Here is a 10,173-nt window from a genome sequence, read left to right as displayed (position 1 = left end):
GTGTTTGGTCATTATAAGGTGGTTAATTAAATCTGTGCAAAGAGACATGAACAAAGCACACAGAGCTACCGGTCTAGTGTCACTGGCAAAGAGATCAGGTAGAGCCGCCGTTCCATCATCGGATAGTTGAAAAGAAGCTTCTTGCTGCACTTATAGCTACGTTGTTCATTGCTGTTGCCACTCTATTCGCCTGTGAGTACAAACTGTTTTGTCACACGGTTATGCCAGTAGACGAGTGAGTGGACCACATTGTTTTCTGGCCATTTCTGGCTAAAAGCCCAGTGAGGCAGAGGTTGCAGCGGGTAAACCGAGAAGGGAAAATCTTGTTTGTCTAGTATTCGAAGCATGTGAGACCCCTGCAGCTAGAGGCCAATAGCCTGAGGCAGTGCTATTAATAGCTGACTGCTTATAGACTTTGCTGGAGGTGATTTTTCAACCATCACCATAATTCTCCTTTATCTGACGGATTATTAGCAATAAATACGTTTCTGTGACACAGTTCACAGAAACGTGGTAGACACAATATGAAGTGGAAGGAAAATTTAGAAGGAATTCCATTTTTGTTTAATTAAAAATCTATAAAATAGGACAGACACATTGAGTTCCTTAAGTCAATGCTTTATATGGCCATCTTTATACTTAATTTTTAAATTTCAAGTCATTTGGGATTTTTGTAGATCTAAAGACTGAAATTCCTCCATATTTTTCTTTGCTTAGTTGCTCAGATGCAGTCAGACTGGATGGAAAGTCTCTATAAATGCCAATCTTTAGGTCATGTAATAAATTAATAATTTTATTCTGGTCTGGACTGACTGGGCCGAGCTAACACACGAGTACTCTTAATATGCTTGACCTAAGTCAGTGTTTTCCTACCCCGGAATTCAAGGGGCACCCTGCCTTTAATGCTTTAGGTGTTGCCCTGCTTCAGAACACCCTATTTTAATTATGACTGATTAACAGGCTTTTGTTGAATTGCATACATCAGAATTAGGTGTGTCAAAGCAGCGACTTATCTCAAACATGCAGGACAGTGTGCCATCCGGACCAGAGTTGAGAAATTATTGCATTTGTTTTTCTGGCTGCACATTAAGGCTTGTTGTTCTGCTGAAAGGTGACCTCTGGATTTCTACTTGTATTTAGTCCCATCCATCTCCTCATTAACTCTGATCCCCCTGCATGTTGGCACATAAGCAGAAAATTTCAGGTTTTACCCTTTTCTCGTCTCCCCCAACACGACTTCATGCAGTACTTCTTGTGGCTTTCTTTCAACAATGGCTTTTTTTCCTGTCAACCTGCAAACAGCAACCTGCTGATTATATTTGACTGTTACAACATCATTTTTACCTTTGCATTGTATATCAGTTACAACAGGGCTAAAGCTTAATGTTGAGGAAACCTAAGCTACTTCTCTGAAGCAATTGTCCTGCTGGCAACTGTAAGGTGATTAGCGAGATCTAAAAACATAAAGTTATTTCTGTTCTGAAAATCTTTCTAATCTGTGATTGGTATTGTGAAGTAGTATTGTATTATGTTTAAAAGAAAGGCTCTGCGTAAAGGAACATTTGTTGATTGGATTTTGGATATTGTATAACCACAGCAAGAGCTTCGTCCACATTATGAGTGAAATTCAAACATGTTTCTGGTACAAGTTGGACTCTGCAGTGGTCATGTTTGTGGTGTCCATAGTGGAGCATAGCATTGCTGTAGCTAGGTGTCTGGTTTGGGAACCTCAGTGTATCATCTCTACTTTTTAGAGACAGTGTGGTTCTGTCGGAGTTCTACTGCCATGACCATCAAGATCAGAGCTGTTCCTCCCCATTAGAATCATTCAGTTGAGGTAATTTACATTTCTGATCAGAATGCCTGTATTTGTTTAGGATACGTTCCACTGGGACAGACATAGGAACCCACTGGACAGAGCATATTTCCCTTCTGGCTCTTTGAATCTCTTTAAGAGAATTCACATCAGCTGCACAATGTCATGTCTTGTCAGTTTTCACACATCGTTTTATGCCTTTCACACACGTTTGATGCGTTGCGCTGAAGCGTGCTGAACCAGAATAGGCCTTCTCTATGTGTGTATGGGCCTAAGCCAACCTCTGTTGGGTACACAATCCGACTTAGTGACCATATTTAGATCAGCTGCTTTTGGCCTTATGACCCACACAAACATGATACGGGTTGTGAAATAAGCTTCACCTGACCTTCTCACCAGACCTTTCATTCATCAGTAAACACAAGTGGATAGGGGGTGATAACAACGTGCCAAGTAGAACTTAGCGCTCAACTCACAAATGGGTGATTACATAAACATATTGATGCATGAACATTTTGTGTACAAATGAATAGCCTTCAACTTTCAAAGAACATATTTAGGAGTTTTTGGTTGACTTCAAATCTATGTTATTTAATTTTTTCTTGGTTTTACTTTTCAGTAAACCCATTATGATTATTTTATTTGTCAGGCATTTAAACCTCATTCAAGCACAATTTAAAGTTCGTCATTTCAGTTGTTTATGTGCTGAATGAACTGAACAAGCTTCTGAACATAAAAGTTGCACGTTTTTCTAAGGAGTTCAAATATTTTAACAAATATTTTAACTCTAATTTGTTGACAAACCTTATTAAGCTCACCTTTTAACCTCTTTCCTTTCTATGACAATAATCAATTATGCTAACATTTGTCGGGAAACATAAGTTATGCATAAATAAGTGGAGACGCATCCAGCAATTAGCCAGAGCTCAGATTTGACCAATTTACCCATGACCAACTCTAACTGCCTACTTATCTTTGCGGCTGACTAGTGACAGGGTCAGATGTTTCCCAAAATCTCCATCCTATTGGTTGATCAGCTCCTCATGATGACTCATTCCCAGAAACCTCCAGCTCTATGTGAGCTGCTGAGTTTTGAGACTAAAAGTAGAGAGAGAAACGTTACAACAGACACACCAAGAAGTCGGTTGCTCTGTTGGTTTTATCAGATTTTGTGTGAAGTTCCTGAAAACTTTTAATATTTTTCTGTCTCCCCTCCTGAAAGACTTTCAGTTTCCCTCACTTATTCTTCAAACATGTTTATTGATTCTGAATCCAAAGTGAGCAGTCTTTGGACTCCCTCGAAGTTAGTAACAAGATGGCTACTTGCCTTTTTATGCTACAAAGCCCTTTGTTTAAATTTCACAGAGAGACCAGTAAAATTTATAAAAGTACAATCTTTAATCAGTTTAGACACTATTGAACATCCAACATATAATTCAGAGAATGCTCCCTTTATTTTCCTGTCTGTAAATTTCATGTTAGGATTGTTATGTTTTCTAGTTTTTTTTTGCCTTCCTTTTGCTTAAATATATTAATTGTATATGTAATTAATAATAAATGTTTTCATTGATTAAGTGTAAATATTCTGCATAGCAAACAGTTGATCCATCCTTCTGCTATAAATCATAAAAACAACAGAGTATCTAATGTACATTAATATCTGTAGGCACATTTTAGGATTCATGAAACACAACCCTAATTATTCAATCTTATTAAATATGTTTTCTATCATATTATACAAGGTCATAATAAGGTAGTTGGAAAAAGAATTCAGGCTCTCCTCCCATTTGTTTTTGTCAATGAGTAAAACATCCATGTGGGGCTTCTGTTAGGGGCTCAAGTCTATCCAGGTCTAGCAGGCCACCAGCATCTAATCTAAAAACAGCCATGAGCAAGCTGTTTACTCAAACACGAGCTGGTAGATCTGCATGCATCGAGGAGTGGAAAGAATCCAGTGGTGTCATCCTTATCACACGGAAACAAAAGCCTCTGATTAACTCGCTGTAGCAACAGGAACGGCTGCCAAAGCACATCGGGTCCAACATCTCGTGTGTATGTTTTTGTGTCAGGAAGTTCTTAGAGTTCACATCATGCATGACGTGCAGAGACCGAACAGCGGCTACCGTTAAGTCATTTGCAATATGAAGCATTGAGATGGTTTATTGATAATTATGTTGCTTTAATGACTCGTCCTAACATGAATACTGTATTATCATACTTTTATGATATTACAGTACTATTCCGTTTATTTCAATGCCTGGAAAGATCGATCCTGATCTCATTCTAGTCCTGCTGGAAGGTGAACTTCCACCTGGGTCTACAGTGTTTTGCAGCTTCTAACAAGTTTTCTCCCCAGTTTTGCCTCTGAGCTCCATCCATCTAACCAGAACACTGTCTCACACAGGTTGGCTACCTTTTAATTACTAACGTTAAATCTGTCAACAGATTTGCCTACCAGGTATGTGGATCTCTGCAGCTCCCAAAGGATTATTGGGTTCTTTTCTCATTAATGCTCTCCTTCCCTGTCGTTTTGGTTTAAACTGACTTCCATGTCTTGGTAGATTTACAGTTGGTGCCATTCTCTTTCATATTCAAGTGATGATTAAACACTCATTGGCATTTTAAAAGCTGCTTCAAACTTATCTACAACTTTATCCCTTACCTCTATGTTGAATTCCTTTGGTCTTTGTGGCAGTGTTTGCTTGCTGAAGTTCTTTAACAAACCTCAGTCTACCTGAGGAATCATTTAGCTGAGATCAAATTGCACAGAGGTAAACTCTATTTACTAATTATATTACCTTTGGCAAAATTTCACCAAATTTTGCCAAAGGGGATCAGAGTAAAAGTGCAAAACACCACACTGTTCACAATTTAAATTCGTTGATAATTTTAAGGTAATTTACTATTTTCCTCCACTTCACAGTTGCACTTTGTATTTTTGTTTTTTAGATAAAATCCCCCAAACCACATTAAAGGCTGTGTTTGTAACATGACAAAAATGTGGAAATGTTCATTGTGAGTGCATAATTTTGTATATATTCATGCATTACAACACAAAAATTGTTGACAAAAGCGATGTTGTGGCCATTAGCAATAACAGTTTTCTAAATAGTTGGCTATGAGGGTCTAAATTAAACACACAAGCTTTGCATTATTGATAACTGTAGTTAAACCAAAAATATTTAGTAGAAAGAGGAGAAATTGGAATTTCATTTCCTTTAGAATCAAAATACATGAATAAGGGTAAAGAGTTCCATGTCTCCTTTATGTTTGAGATAGTTGCTTTATTTCAGTGTGAGAATAGTATTTAATTGTGAGCTTTTTTTAGAACTGTGGCATTGAAGAAACATATAAATGGGCTTAATTTTAATCTCATACTGGAAGGAAGACTGTTTTTTGACGGTCTACTTAGATTTGCCCAATGAAATGAAAATGGAAGAAGTGCTCTGCTGAGACAAATAGAAACTTAACTAGATTAAAAATAAAATAGAACTTAATCAAGATAACGCAATCAACCCTTGCATACAATAAATGCTGTTTAGTAAGTACACAACAACTACAATTATATACGGTGGCCGACAGGTGCAAATGCGCAGCAAAAGAGAAACATGCAAACAAAAAAAAAACACGCGCACAAATTAAATGCGGCAAGCAAAAAGAGAGACGCAAACACCCCCGAATGAAATGCAGCAAACAAAAAGAGAGACGCAAACACCCCCGAATGAAATGCAGCAAACAAAAAGAGAGACGCAAACACCCCCGAATGAAATGCAGCAAACAAAAAGTGTTGAAAACGGAAGTGCTCCAGACCACTAGGGGGAGTCAAAGAAAATAGTATTCATTTCTATGGGACCAGATGCAAGATTCTTCTTCTTCTTCTTCTTGGTATTTATTGGCGGTTGGCAACAAACTTACAGTAGCATTACCGCCACTTACCAGTATGGAGTGTGGTTCGAGATGGTCTATAAACTTTCACTTTCTACCTTTTCCCTCCATTAACTCCTGATTAAACATACCCCCACACATACACACCTGCTTATATTATCCAACTTGCTTATAGCTTTATATACCCCTCTTTGATATTCTTTACACACTCACACCCAACTTGCTCTACTCATATCCTATGAAATAGCTTTGTTTTTTTAAGATACCGAATAATTATTTGAATATGTCTACTCCCGAAATCTCTCCTCAAAAATTCTATTAAATTAAACCTTTCTTTAATACCTACACACTCTCTCTGCATGCATCTTCTCTCTTCTTCATACTTACAACACTCTAAAATAACATGCTCTATTGTTTCAGACTTCTCACAATAATCACACTTTCCAGATGCAAGATTCAGAGAGATACCTTTACTTTCTTTCAAATTTCTTTCTCTGAATCTTGCATCTGGTCCCATAGAAATGAATACTATTCTCTTTGACTCCCCCTAGTGGTCTGGAGCACTTCCGTTTTCAACACTTTTTGTTTGCTGCATTTCATTCGGGGGTGTTTGCGTCTCTCTTTTTGTTTGCTGCATTTCATTCGGGGGTGTTTGCGTCTCTCTTTTTGCTTGCTGCATTTCATTCGGGGGTGTTTGCGTCTCTCTTTTTGCTTGCCGCATTTAATTTGTGCGCGTGTTTTTTTTTTTGTTTGCATGTTTCTCTTTTGCTGCGCATTTGCACCTGTCGGGCCACCGTAATTATATGACCAAAACTGCTCAAGATTAAAGATGGAAAATCAAATTGTAGATATAAAAAAATCATTCCAATGGCTCCAACACATCAAATAATAATCATAAAGTAGTGTTAAATGATAAACAACAAAGAGAGAGCTCAGTCCCAAGTCTCATTGACCTGCACCTTTCACCGTGATATCGCTTTATGACATCGGGACTTTGCAACTGCATGCCTGCTAGCCTGTGTGTTTGGCACACATTTCAATTAAACATTCTCAAATGTTTCAACAAAGACCTACAGCAAACGTATGATTGTTACTTTGATGTGTAGTAGTTACACAGAAATTTCAATTTTATGTGCACTAAATATTTGATTTTATTGTATTTTAATGCAAGTCATAGTTGTAGTGAGTTGTAGTATTAGTGCTCCGAATATAACGTCGTGGCTTCATTTAGAATCCGTTCCTCTGCCGCCCTCTGGTGGTAAGTTTGGTGAAAACAATAAATTTTCAGTTAACATATGAAAGTGGATTTCCTATAGTTTTCTTTGAAAGAGATGTTTGTTGTCTGAGATGTTTGTTTTCTGTTTATTGTTTAAAAAAATGAGAGTAATTTCTTAAATTTAAAAACTGAAGATAAGCAATTCATTACAAATAAAATGCAGGACTCAGTCCTGCCTATACTATGCCCTCTTTTCAAAATGTCTCTATTAAACTAAGAAGTAAGGTTTTTCTCAGAGTAGGTCGGAAGAATGTACAATTCCCAGCAAAACTTTTTATTTCGCAGGTAAGCAGCTATATCATCCTAAAATGCCAATCCCTGCTGCATTTGTCTAACAGTTCAGCTTTTCCTCACCACTTACCCTCCTTCCTACGGTATGGTGGCATAGTGAAATGACTGAAAGACATTTCAGTCATATCTATCCAAGGTATCTTGGTTTAACCAAAAACGTAAAATAAAAAATGCCTCAGTTACATTTTTCTATAAGAATTGTAAGGTGTGTCAGTCTAGTTTTGTCTAATTTTCCCTCCAACACAATAAAGCTCTAAAAAACTATGGCTGTGTTTTATTTTTAATATGCTGAAAATAGGTAAGAAAATAATCACCTAGTGTTTTATTTTTCAAAATGTTTAACATGTGTTATTAAATTTGATGTGCATTGTCTTTTCATTTTATGCCTTTTAAGTTTAAAAATATAGATATAGATATAAAAATCTTTGGAAAATTTGAAAATTCAGTACCAGAAACAGTACTTATGTGTAATTCAAACAAACAAATAAAGGGATCAAGATCTAAAAATAGGATATTGAGACCGACAATAATAAAGATAACATTTTGTTTTGTGTGCAGAGGAGTTACAATTAATTCGTAAACAACCAGTGTGGCTAAATGAATTCCCTTGGGAGACCAAATGTAAACAGGTAGTACTAATATGGAAAATATGTCACAAAGGTACTGATATAGAGTTTAAGATCAATCTGGGGAAAGGAGGATTATGGAGATATTGTTTGTGTTGCAGGGAGTGACAGAGTGAAACAAGAGGAAACAATATTTAATTTCTATGCTTCTATGCTGGAAGCAGTTCCCTAAAAACCTGAGATGTTCAGAAACTGTTGGTTCCTTTTAAGTTTGAAAACATTATCGCTTATTGAATAAGAATAAGGGTAGAAGATTATTTTATCTGTTAATTTCCTTATGCCATAGGAATTTACTTTCTTTCTTTATAAGTGATCCATAAATATTTGTGATATTTTTTTAAACTTATATCTTGCTTTTTATTGCAGCTGTCTTTACCTTACCTTTATTAACTTTTCTGTAAAGTATATTGTACCTTGTGTCGCCTAGACGTGAACTTGCATGCATTTTACACCAGGTGGCACACTAAAATCACCGTGAGCCAAGTTGCTTTGACCTTAAACAAGAGGCCCAATTCAGACGTTGGAATATCAGCTGTATATCATTTTGAAGAAAGACTGGTTCAGATTGAGGTAAATACCTTCCAATACACATCAATTTATTTCCCAGTCATACGCTCTTTGATGAACTCCACTTCTCTTCCTTTTATGGTAACAGAGAACATCATAAAATAAAAATAATAATGCGGTTTTTCCTCTGTTTTTTGTGCAGGCTTCGTCATTGCTGTGGAGTAGTGGTCTTTGGGAATATTTGCGATGTTTTCAGGCTGACACAATGCCCAGTCTGGCCCAAGTCTACCCAAACACCTCTACACTTCTGTGGGCGGGGCGCCTTCAATAATGCTGAAATCCTATTGGCTGAGGGGCTGAGGGGGGCGGGCGTACACAGATATTGAGGAATAGACGCAATATTGACTTTCCAGCCCATACCGGTCCACTCCTCTGCCATATTGAACGTGGCAAATTGACCTTGGTAACTGATACAGTTATGTTTGAAAACTTAGATCTAATAAGATCTGAATGAGTGATCGTTGCCATAAGAGACACACTCACACATACATTCAACTGACCTTCTGTAATTTTCAGTCAAGAACTAGTGACAATTCAGATTAAAAAAGGTTTGCAACTAAAAAAATACATATTACACAAATAATATGAAACAACCATGCTTGGAATTCCCCTCTATTATTTATTTCACTACCGTGTAGCTTATTCTTGATGAATGACCTTTTGATTTCATTTCACTATCTTCTTGAGCACACAATATTTGTGAATCTGATTAACCTGAAATAAAGTTTGGTTGTCCAGTAGGGTTTTCCTTAAATTTGGAAATTTGTCTGGACATTGCTTATCACTGATTGTAGAGAGACTTCAAACAGTCAGAGGGATCCCACAATTAAGAGTTGCTGGTGAGGAGAAATATTCAAACATTTTGCAACACTACAAATAAACGCTAATACAGCAAAGACCATAATCAATAATTCTGAGGAAATGTAGAAAAGGTGTGGCATTACTAAAACTGAATTTTTAACTGAGGTAAGAACAACAACACTGAAATTGGTCAGGAAGGCTATAAAAGTCTGACACTAAAATAGGTGAAGGGATTTATGATAATGACAGTTGCATTTTACATTTTAAAACCGTCTCTTCTATGTAGATCAGTGACACAAATGTCCTTTTCTATAGATTGGATTAGACTCTCAAGTCGGATAAAATCCTGAGCTGTTCTAAATATCAGTCAGTTTTGACCCAAAATGTGGTGAAGAGAGGTTGTTTTCCATTCAGCATCACTGAAGCATACATCATATTCAACAAAAGCATGGTTTCTCTTCAAGAAAACTAGAAAAGGCCTAGCCTGATTCCATAAACACATTTGACAGAAGCTCTGGTAGGGCTGTGGTCAAGAGATGATCCGCAAAATCTAAGATATGTGGAGAACATTTTTGCTAAAGGGATTCTGGACACTAAGAGACTCCTGCCAAACAGTACATCAACAAAGTAGTTAAGTCTTCCACAACTTAACTAGGTTTATATATATATATATATATATATATATATATATATATATATATATATATATATATATATATATATATATATATATATATATATATATATATAATTTTCACCCCCAACAAATTAAAAATTAAAATGTTGTGTTTTTTTTTGTTTTGTTTTGCAATACCACTTTTAAAAGTTTCAAAATCCTTGAATTGTAAGAGGAGTTTTATAAATCTCACACAAATTCCCAAAAGGTAACGGAACTATCTTGCGCCGCGTTG

The sequence above is a fragment of the Xiphophorus maculatus genome, chromosome 10 (assembly GCF_002775205.1).
Source record: "Xiphophorus maculatus strain JP 163 A chromosome 10, X_maculatus-5.0-male, whole genome shotgun sequence".
In the NCBI taxonomy this organism is placed as follows: Eukaryota; Metazoa; Chordata; class Actinopteri; order Cyprinodontiformes; family Poeciliidae; genus Xiphophorus; species Xiphophorus maculatus.
This window is presented reverse-complemented; position numbering follows the sequence as displayed.